Source organism: Styela clava, chromosome 2, assembly GCF_964204865.1.
Source record: "Styela clava chromosome 2, kaStyClav1.hap1.2, whole genome shotgun sequence".
Lineage (NCBI taxonomy): Eukaryota > Metazoa > Chordata > Ascidiacea > Stolidobranchia > Styelidae > Styela > Styela clava.
Window position 1 is genome coordinate 7,605,391 of NC_135251.1, and position 12,061 is coordinate 7,617,451.

General features: G+C 35.9%; 1 pseudogene; it reads right to left on the reverse strand.

The window, feature by feature from the left end:
* Positions 1-1,671: 1,671 nt before the first annotated feature.
* Positions 1,672-4,925, reverse strand: LOC144419963 (uracil-DNA glycosylase pseudogene; annotated as a pseudogene).
* Between the last annotated feature and the right edge of the window lie 7,136 nt (positions 4,926-12,061).

Sequence of the window (12,061 nt, forward strand, 5' to 3'; positions counted from 1 at the left end):
ATATTTCAGTCGAATTATTTTCTTTAAATTGAAAACTTTGTCCCACTTTAGGGTAAATCCCCAAGTGGTTACTAAACATACAATCAAGACACCAATTGATGGTGACAGCACATTTGAACCCACGTACATTTGAACCCATACATTTGCACCCGTATATCCGCGGGTTCAATCTTTATGTGGATTCTCAAACCCATGGGTTAGGATTAGTATGGGTTCAAATATCCGTAGGTGCAAATTTTTATAGACGCAATAGTATGCAGATGTAATTGTCGTGGGTTCAAATTACGGGTTCAAATGTACGTGGGTTAAAATGTAATGGAACCCAAATTGATACTTGCATTGTCCACTTAATAAATATTGTTTTTGTCTCCTGCACGGGGGAGAATATGGTAACCATAAAAATTTAGAACGTTCTACCTGCAAACTATAAACCATACGAGGTGATAACGTCGGTTTTCAAAAGTCTTATGCGTCTAAAAAGTTTTTCAGGCTACGAAAACGTGATATGTATGATACAGAAGAATGCATTTTTATATTTTAAAAAGGGGTTCCGATGCGCAACACCTCACCCTCGGGGTAGTTTATTATGTGTCCACGATCAAATATAATAGTAATAATAATAAACTAAAGAATGATAATAATACTAAAATAAATACAAGACAAATTTCCCTCCTCAAAACTGCTCGCTCCATCTTAAGTAGAATGACATCGGGATATCGGGTCGCTCAAATGTATCTTAAAGTTCGGCTTTTGTTATTTTTTATGTTTGACTCTTTTCCTCAGTATGATTCAATGTTAGACTCCCTCATAGATGACGCTGCTCGATAACCATTCGTGGTGAATCCGTCTCCACACTGAATGCCATTTTTATATCGATTATGTTTGTCTAATGCAGGGGTACCCAAACCCGGGGTCGCGACCCCAAATTGGATCGGACTGATAAGTAGGTGGGGTCGCAAACAGGTCATGAGGTCAGTGGGGTTGCTGAGTTATGGTCGAGAATGGATGTACAAATCATCTAAGATTCGACAAATTTAGCAAATGTTAAATTTAGCAGTTTGTACCAAGGCTTACTGTAAAACAGGTTCATAGTCATTGCTCTAAGCTTATGCTATAAAAAAGGTAGGTTCTTATTGTGACATCACTGTTTGATTTTAGCTTATTTTACATAAAGTTATGTAAAGGGACTGAATCCTATGGTCAGGGGGTATATTCACTTGGCTAACAATAATAAAAGTATGGCCTAACCCTAACCTGGTACACATACTTTGGAGTACCAGTATAGGGAGAAGAAATGCGGGTCTTAGGACTGTTCACCCTAGTATTCAAAGTTCGATTCCCACGTTTTTAATTGACACGTGTTATGGAATGTGACTCCAATCTGGATTCCCTCAGACGATAATAAGCACACGATGTTGAATGTCGAATTGTTGTATATTATTGAAAAGATCCAAATTCCAAATACAGATAAAATTGTACACACTTAATTCTTAATGCAGTAAGATTACGGTCAGATCACAAGAGAACAAAAAGCACAATATTATAAAGTTATCTCGGCAAACCGGAAACGATACGTCATCAAATTGGTCGAAACGAGAAAGGCAATACATGGAACGAATGCATTATCGCTGGTGCGAACATAATGTGGCCTATTTTGTGAAATATTACATGCTATTAATATGAAAGGGTTAAATACATTATAATCCATAATTACACAATGCACATTCGCTACACCAGAAAACCCGACCAGAATCATCACACAGTAATGAGTTGCCAAATATCCGTTTATTGTAAAATTTTGAAATCGAATTGAATTATGAAGTGACAGATGAAATGAGAATACAAGTGATTACTATAAAACATGCATTTGAAATATTGAATAGAAATAACTGACAATAATGTCAAGGCACTGTGTTCAAAAAATCCAAAGACTTGCCGCGTTGTCCTGATTTTACACTTCGAGGAATTTGAAAAAATTGGATTTTTTGATTAACCAATCATGGTTCGAAAATATTGCTCGTTGGATGGAATGCTATTCTTTATTCTCGAATATCGAAATGTAATCGTCCAATGACAATAAAACAAAATGGCGGCATGAATTGATAAGCAAATAATATAGGAAACAGTCCAGGGTGAGTTAACTTTGGTGTTAACATAAGCACACAAATGTTTTGTTGAAAATTGTTGAATGAAATAGTTAATCGTATTTTAGCTTGTGAATCTATGAATTAACTAACCAATAACATCAATTGTATGAATGAAAATTAGTATCAGAAGCTTCTGAAACAGTGGTTCACAAACGGTGGGCGCGCCCAAAAGGGAGCGTTGGCAATTTTTGAGGGGGCATAGAGTAAATTAAAATTAAAATATTCGTTAGATTTGATCTTGTCCGTCTTATTTTATATAATTGCATTTCTTTATTTTGGGTATTTACGTTTCATCCACATATTTTCAAAATGTTTTTGAATAAAACGTCCCTCCCCTTACTGTATTTGTTATTCATAGCTTATTGTTAACTAGGTATTTTTGAGGTGGGGCGCAAAACTTGACAAATCCCCAAAAAAGTGGCTTAAAAAATTTGAGAAACACCGTTTTCTTAAAAATCTAAAAAATATAACAAATAATAACTTTAAATCATAACACGCACTATATACATTTTGCAGGTTTCAGAAGTAACTGACGTGGCGACAACAATAATAAACAGAAATCGTCAGATCGATTATTCCACGCCGCCCAGATTATGGTTTGAGTAAAATCCCATTATTGGGAGGAAATGATGTTTTGAATTTTCGTTTATCGAATGTTATCAGCCCGTGCAAATAAAGTCACACTAAACGAAATGGCTGAATGGGTTTATTAGGTATAAGCATAAAAATATAGAAACAGTCCTGGACGAGTTAATCCAAGTACCGTGTTTCTCAAAAATGAGACCAGGTTTGTATTTTAAAAATGATTTTAATATAAGCCCTCCGCTGAAAATAAGAACTAGTAGATGGCGCAAATTTATTTTTGCCTAGGAGATAGCAAAAACCTCACTTACATGTTTTAAATAATTTGTCATTTTTTAATAACTGATGTTTAGCAGTTTTAATTAATAAAACCATGTTGTTTATAAGTAAATGAATATCGGTTTTCACATTTTATATATTTGAAAATTTTGTAATTTTGTTTTTGATAAATGAAAATAAAAGACCCCCCCCCCCCCGCCCAGAGAAAAAAAAATATTGTTATTCTTCGAAAGAAAATCGGAATAAGATTTTGTCTAATTTTCGGGGAAACACGGTATTCCGTTAACTGCACATAACATTTAGTAGAGAATTGTTGAATGGAATAATTGATTAATTGGTCGGCTTGTGAATATGTAAGTTTACTAAATCACTAGATTTTACAAAAACGTCAGCTGTATAAATAAAAATTAATATCAAAGGCTTTTACAAGCAATAACATTCAATAATAATAACAGGCACTAAACTAATTTTTTTGGTTTTTTGAATTTTTCTCAACTAAATATATATACAATTACATGAAAGAAGTACTAACAAATATGAACACGAAAGCAAAAACAAAGTAGTTTTAAAATATTCTACAGTACCGGTAAAGTCTGACCGTCAGATCACTGATATGTGATCAAGGAATTACGGCACGTAATTTTATTGATGATGACATCACACAAAACTCCAGGGTTATAAACAACTCCCATATCTAATACAAAAGCCTTTTAGAAACAATACCAAGTTTTATCTATTGAAAACAAGAAAGCAATCGATCCGGTAGTTGAAGAGAAAAGCGATATTATCCACAACAACATAATAATCACAAAAGGCATCCATGGGTCCAATTCGCGTTCAATAAACAAGTCTGAGGTCTCAAAATGTGTTCGGTTTCGGTTCGGTGGGAAACGTCATCGAAAAATATTGAATGGTCGTCAACAAAAGATGGAGGTGGGTTGCTAGGGATGTTGTAGATTGGTCCAATCAATCATTCTTTCCGGTCCTAATAGGTCGTTGGCTTGTCGAAAATGGCCGCATCCAAGAAAAGGATTTCTTGTGTTTTGTGGAGATGGGTGACCAGCATACAATACACCATGTTTCACATGGTCGATAAGATCCCTTTTCTTTTGAGCTTCGTTTCCCCACAGCATGAATACAATTCCGGTGTAGTTAGCGCTCAGATATTGAATTACAGCATTGGTAAGTATCTCCCATCCTTGTCTCCTGTGTGATTTTGGTTCTTCAGCTCGAACGGTGAGAATTGAGTTCAAGAGTAAAACACCTTGCCTTGCCCATGAAGTTAAATCGCCATGATTGGGAGGTGTGAAATCAGGATATTCCAATTTTACTTCTTCATAGATCTTCTTCAGAGATGGTGGTGGTCCCAGACATGTACTGAAACTCAGCCCGTGTGCTTGTCCTTCCCCGTGATAAGGATCTTGGCCAATAATAACAACTTTTACATCACCGGGACTGCAGTATCGTGTCCAAGCAAATACATGTATTATAGAAGGATACAAGGTTTTCATTGCTCTTTCCGTCAGTATAAAATGACACAAATATAGGAAATATGGCTTCCCAAATTCATTCATCAATACTGGTTTCCAAGATTCTCCGACTGAATTCCAAAAGAAGTTACGCAACGTTTCGCATATCTTGCAGCATCTCGCCCAATCGGTTGACTTCATAACTTCTAACTCGAAACTCCACCGACTGTTATTGTTTTCCTCTTATAAAATATTTTCTGATATTCCAGAAGGCTCTTTGTCTTGCGTGCGAAAAGCAATTTAAACAAGTTGGAAGAGGCAGTCCCTCGATTCAACTGTGTATTTTACAGCACCTGACATCAAAAACTAAATATTTAATTTTATGGTGACGCTAAAGTTACCATTTCATAGTCACATGTTTGTATTCTTTCTATTCTTTTGTGCCAATTCTAATATTATTGATACGAATCGACGATAAAGAATAGGACGTTTGCGTCATTGCGAGGGATATATTGTGGAATATTCCATTGTCACGTTGTAATGTAGTTTTTAAGATCAACAATCGGGAAGTTTTCGTTGATCTATTTGCCTCATCGGTTATAACTGGTCCCCGCTGGTCATTTCAAGCTCCGAACGGTCTTTATATATATAGGCCATCAATTTCTCATTTCGCCCCAACAAAACTCTAGAGCAAACATTGGCAAAGTACTGTGGGCAATTTAATCTGTCCCGTCTGCTGCCGACACAACCAAACTGACACCAAATTTTGATGTTTTAGCTAAAAATAGCTCAAGGAATTTGTTAAGATTTCAGCTAAATTTAATTTTCGTTCGAGGCATATCGTTTTCCACCTTTGTTTCATAACACTGTAAATATTGGTTATAAAATGTAACTTTTTATGTTACACTTACATAGCCCGCCAGACTAATTGGGCAACATTTTTGGCCCTGGATTAAAAACCTTGCCCACACCCCTGCATTCGAGATAAGAAGCCACTGATATATAGGGTGCTAATATGGCTTTAAAAACAAGGGTGTGCGACATTTTTGTCGGCGGGCTATATAACCAACTTCAAACATCTAGCTGGGCCACACAAAAAAATTAGCTGGAAATACAAGAGAATGTGGCTGTTGCTTAGCCTTATAGTTGTAAAAGCACAAAGCAAAATGACGAAAGAATTAACGCAATATGCACTTTTATCCATGTGAGCGCTTTTTCAAACATAAACTGTCGGATTAGGAATTTATGTTTGATATGGGAATATCTGAGTTGACAAGGGCCACATTAAAAAAGTTCCCGCCACTAATGCAGAAATTCGAAATTTGGGAAAGACCACAGACCATACAGATAACGTCATAGTGTCTTTATTTTAGCTACCAAACCGGTATATTTATTTGTGTTGAATTGTTTTTATTCTCATTTATAATTTTCGTCACAGAAATATCAACCGGAAATATCTCGCCCTCTCAAATAATTGTAACCCTGTATACATCGTTAGATATCAATGGCATAACATCACAATAACATTCAGAATCTGCTAGCAAGAGCCTTGTGCAAAACGAAAGACATGAATAACCGTCGTAATAAAAAATGATAATAACATCTAAGTAACCTTCAGAAGCTGCTAATACAACGGTTCTCAACCAGCGGGCCATTGCCCACAGGGCCACAGGAACATTTTCAAGTGGGCCACAAATCCATTAAAAATGGCTAGACTTAGTAATAAATTAATTAAATTTGATTGTATTAGTAATGAATGATGATGCTGTTTTTACCTACTGAGTGGTATTTCTCATTTTGATTAATGAAGTGGAAATGTTCATTTTTGCAGAAAGAATTGCATGTTTTTCTTATAGATTTTCCCTTGCGCGTGAACGTTAATGGCCACAGAATGTTTTTGCAACGAAAGTACAAGGCTTTATTTGGAGCGAATGGCTGAATAAACGCCCTAAAAGCAACTATGCCACTTTTGTATGCGATCTCAGCTGAGTGATCTCGAGGAATTTAATTGGATTTAGGAAATTCTATTAGAATGTCTTCATTCGGTTGAGATCACGTAAAGCAAGTGAGATCGCATACCAAAGTGTCGCTAAAGTAACAATAACATCGAAACCTAAAGCAGCATGCAATTTCTAACGATTGTTGTTTAATTGAGATGCTTTTACGTTATTATTTAAGTAAAAATACGAGTTTGAATTTATAATTTGAAAGTATTTTATCGAAAACATTTTGCGATTAAAATTTGTAATACCAGCCATGGATACCACACGCTAGATACGCCACTGCGTGCATCAAGTTTCCTCATAGGCTTTTTCGTTAGTTCTGCTTTTTCGGGGTTACTTTCGTATTGTGAGTTCTAATATTCATTAACAATACAACAATTCAAGTGAAAATACGAATTTAAATTATTTCCTTTCCGATTTTTTGCGCCCCCATTCCAACGGAGTCCATAGCACCAGCTATGACTGTATCTCGTTTTCTCAAAACAGTTTTATTCAGTTTTACCCTTTCGGGTGAAAACTCTCGTAACACGGGAGCACAACCGCGGTCCCTTGCCGGTGAAAACCCCAGTTACATGGCATTCGAGTTAATCGTGCGTGTAAGGCATCGCCGAACGGAAAGTTACTAGTAACTTCCTGAGATAGATAGCAACGTTAACGCGTCTCGATTCGGTGGTAGATTTACGTTTTCAGCAGTCAAGGTCCGGTTAAAAACACTCATTTGAAGCTATTCAAGTCATTGACATTCATAAACCGGGCGTCAAATTAAAATAACGTTAAAAAGTTGCCTTAAAACGAAAAATATGAAACGATAGATAAGTATCTTGTATCTGAGACGCATGACATCTGAAGCGTACAAAAACTCAATATATATTTATATATTATAAAAGCGCAAATAGTTAACTGTCTTTGCACAGTTACAAAATTAGCCCAGTCATTATTTTAATGAGTAAACGAACAGCTTGCGGAGCCCATAGGTTTATCTCACGCTGTGTATTTTGAGAATCTATGACGTAGAAAGCGAATGAAATTGAAAAAATCATTAGGTTTATTAGGCTTCGGATCTTTTGTACAAAGTCCCCGCCACTAATGCAAAATTGTGATATTTGGGGGGTAAACACCCCCCACCATGTTTAATAAAAAAATAGTAATTATCCGGTTGGTGTTAGCGTGAGTGTCAGAAATGGTTTAAAAATTTGAATTTCATGCGCAATCTGCATCCCTAACCCTAACTGGATAATTACTACATTTCCTATTTTGAGCATTGGCGGGGGTGTTATTTTGGCCCTCCAGAAGTATGTGAACCAAGATGGCGCACAACCTAAACTTAGTATGTGTACCAGGTTAGGGTTCAGGTTGTGCGCCATTCTGCATGCGGCTCTCAACAACCGTTCCTGCGGCTCTTGTTAATGCTTTATAAATTTGTTCTATTAGTTGAAGTTATTTATCGTTATATCTTTTACATTTTAGAACAGTGGTTTTTAAACTATTTAGATTGCGGCGCCCCCATTTAAGATTTGTCAAGTATATCGCCCCACCTCAAAAATACCTAGTTAACAATAAGCTATGAATAACAAATACAGTAAGGGGAAGGAAGGTTTTATTCAAAAACATTTTGAAAATATGTGGATGAAACGTAAATACCCAAAATAAAGAAATGCAATTATATAAAATAAGACGGACAAGATCAAATCTAACGAATATTTTAATTTTAATTTACTCTATGCCCCCTCAAAAATTGCCAACGACCCTTTTTGGCGCGCCCCCACTGTTTGAGAACCCCCGTCCCCACCGTCACTGTTTCAGAAGCTTCTGATACTGATTTTCATTCATACAATTGATGTTCTTGGTTAGTTAATTCATAGATTCACAATTACTTATTTCATTCAACAATTTTCAACTAAACATTTGTGTGCTTATGTTAACACCAGATTTAACTCACCCTGGACTGTTTCCTTTATTATTTGCTTATCAATTCATGCCGCCATATTGTTTTATTGTCATTTTTCGATTACATTTCGATATTCGAGAATAAAGAATAGCATTCCATCCAACGAACGATATTTTCGAACCATAATTTGTTAATCAAAAATTCCAATTTTCCTAAATTTTTTCGAAGTGTAAAATCAGGACAACGCGACAAGTCTTTAGATTTTTTGACCACAGTGCCTTAACTTTATTGTCAGTTATTTCTAGTCATTGTTTCAAATGCATGTTTCATTGTTCCCAGTTGTATTCCTATTTCATCTGTCACTTGGTATAATTTAATTCGATTTCAAATTTTACAATAAACGGATATTTGGCAATTCATTACTGACTGATATACTGAGCCACTCATTACTGAGTGAAACTTCTGGTTGGGCTTTCTAGTACTCCCGTAGTATGTGTACTGGATTTTCCTTGTTTCACTTGCAATCTCAACAAATTCCTTGAGCTATTTTTTAGCTGAATCTTCGAAATTTGGTTTTAGTTTGGTTGTGGCAGCATCAGGCGGGCCAGATTGAATTACCCAACGGGCCAAAGCTCCATTTAATTTGTGAACAAATAGTCTTAAGTTGAATTTATTCAAAGAAATTGAAATACCTCAAAGATTCAAATACAGGTGTCTGCAAGTTAAATTACTGATAAATTTTAACAGTGTCAAGCCGGTATTGCGTGTTCCCTTATAAAAAATCCATCAGATAAATAATATTTTATTGTAATTATATCACTCATAATAAAGTTCTTGACAATTTTCAAATATGATTGTCCTTAATCCTTCTATTGATAAGGCAAAATAGCGGCATGATTATTAATTACATGAATATCCTAGTATATTTCTGTATATTTTACAGTACGTTTGCACGGAGGCTTATTACCAATATGTAGGTGAACTCAAGCAGCAGGGATTTGATGGATTTCAGTTACAATTTTTACAGGTTTTTAACATATACTATGGAATCAAGGATTTATTTAACAGTTCAATGCTAGATCCATCCTTTAGATCGGCAATGTAGGTCCCGCGGACCATGTCCAGCCCGCAGAGTAAATTAATCCGGCCCGCGATGCTTCACTGAAATTTAGCGACAAAACGGAGGCTGCAAATTTTTACCAAAATTGAATTTTGTAATCTACGCGTGAGGTGCAGATTATTGGACATAAAGTAGACGTATGGATAGTTTTGTTATAATGTAGTTCTTGCTCTTGTTTTTAACTTTTTAAAAAAAATATGTGCGGCCCGCCAAGATTTTATAAACCTTGAATTAAGCCCACGAGTGACAAAAGGTTGCCGACACAGCCTTACACAGTTCGGGAAACACACTGGGAATTGTTAGCGAGACCTAGTGACGAGAATAAACAATCCTGACATTCTAACAATAGATAACAAATATTTCAGTTGAATTATTTGCTTCAAATTGAAAACTTTGTCTCATTTTAGGGTAAATCTCCAAGTGGTCACTAAAAATACAGTTAAGACAAAAATTGCTACTCGCAATGTCCCCTTTGACAGGCTTCGACTACAAAATGAGGTTTTGATTTGATTTGCATTTTTTCTGAAACCAACAGAAACCGTTTATTCTTTTATGTCACGTAAAAATGTTTTTAAATATTGAGTGCTTTGCTCACACATAGATGAAGAAAACTTTAAAATGCATTGCTATTTTGACATAAATCACGGCCACCAGAAAACCAGAAATAGTTTAGCTTATCGGCTCCGGATTCTGACTCCGAATCCGAATAATATTGTACTGAATAATATTTCCAATAGTTGTCTTGTGCGCTATTTCTTCATTATTTGTCGTTTTACTGCTTCATGTGACGGATGCAGGATGATATTTTATAATTACGGTATCTTCATGTTCCCAAGAACATGTTTCAATACATAATGAGATAAGTCGTATTTCAGAGTCATTGATTCAAACATGCTTTCTTAAAGAGCTGTTCGAAGTACATGCTTTCAATTTAATATTGGAAACGAAATGGATCTATGAATCGTTTTGTTATTATGTTGTTGTTGTTCGTCTTCTATTTTTTGTCAATTTTCTTATTCAATAATTGACTAATTGCTTTGAACTTTCCAATAGTGAAAGATTGTATTTTTGGGTGGGAGGCTATTATTTTTATTGATTTCAAATATTTTTGTGAGCTCTATGGGATTCCTCTTTTGTTTGCTATGACGCCATCAAAATGTACACACCTTGTCGCGGTTCCTTGAACGCATATCAGCGCATCCCCTGCTCAGTAAAAATGGGAGGTTTCACTTGCTGCGTTTCAGTTTTAACATTTTATAGATACTCAACTTATTTCATCAACTCCTTTTCATTAAGACGAGTATACCAAGAATGTAGTTGCAATTTCGACCACTTTGTCAGCGATATAAGGTACAGAATAAAATTCTGGGTTACCTGTTAGTTTCAACTGTAAAATTTACCCAATAATGCGATAATGTTGATTTGGAATTTATTTATCGGATACGAATTACATTCACAAATTATTTTTAAAACTAACACATTGCTAATATTCAGTTAAAGAACATGTAGGTTTGGTTGCTTATCACTCGCTGGTCGATAAGTACATACACGTATCCAATTACGTCAGGCTTTCCAGTCTTTGCGTTGACGCAAGGTGGGTCGTTGATGTATTTCTGGATGTGTGTGTCCTCTGCGACGATTCCATTCGTGAGCGAAATGTCAGCGTAATACGTCATATCTTTACGAAACTTGTCTCTCCAATCTTTGCTCTTAGGTATGGTGTTGCATATGTAGCGGGTATTCACTGTTGAAGCATAGCCGATGTAGAAATGCTTCTTATATAGTCTGGCCTGATTGATCCAGTTTTCGAGTTGATAGGCATCCACATTTATTATGTTATGATTGTGCGTGCAAGCATGCGGTTGTTGATAACCGGGCGCGCCCCTACCGACAATACGAGATTGCTTCTGTCCCATTGTATTATTTTATTTCTACGAAAAATCTGGAGAAAAATTGAGTTATTTATTAGTAAGTTAGTATATGCTACAATTCCTGAAGACCTGAAGGCAGGGGCGGCGTACCTAATGGAGTGTCACAGGGCAGCCCCGGGTAGCACATTGTATAGGGGGCTTTTCGTTAATATGGCGCAGTTTTCCACGGCCAGTTTTAAGTAAGATATCCCAGACAACGACGTTTCGCTTCATTGAGCCTTTATGTCTTTTATGTTTACACGCGTAGGTGGCTTTGTTAGCGATAGGAGACGAATGGTTACATCGCCCGATAGCCTTAGCGTCATCATGAAATTTGATATTCAGTTTCAGATGTCAGATGCTATAAAATACACAGTTGTATCGAAGGAAGTCTTTTTCCAACTTGTTTAAATTACTTTTCGCACGCAAGACCAAGAGCCTTCTGGAATATCAGAAAGTATTTTATAAGAAGAAACCAATTAACTAAATCAGTTGGTGGAGATACGATTTTGAAATTTAGCTAGACGGTCAATTTGGCGAGTCGATACTACCAATATTATGGAGTTGCTGAAAACATTTCGGAATTCGATCGGGAGTACTTGGGAAGATGCATTAAAAAATGAATTCGATAAGGCTTATTTTCTCAAATTGTGTCATTTTTTA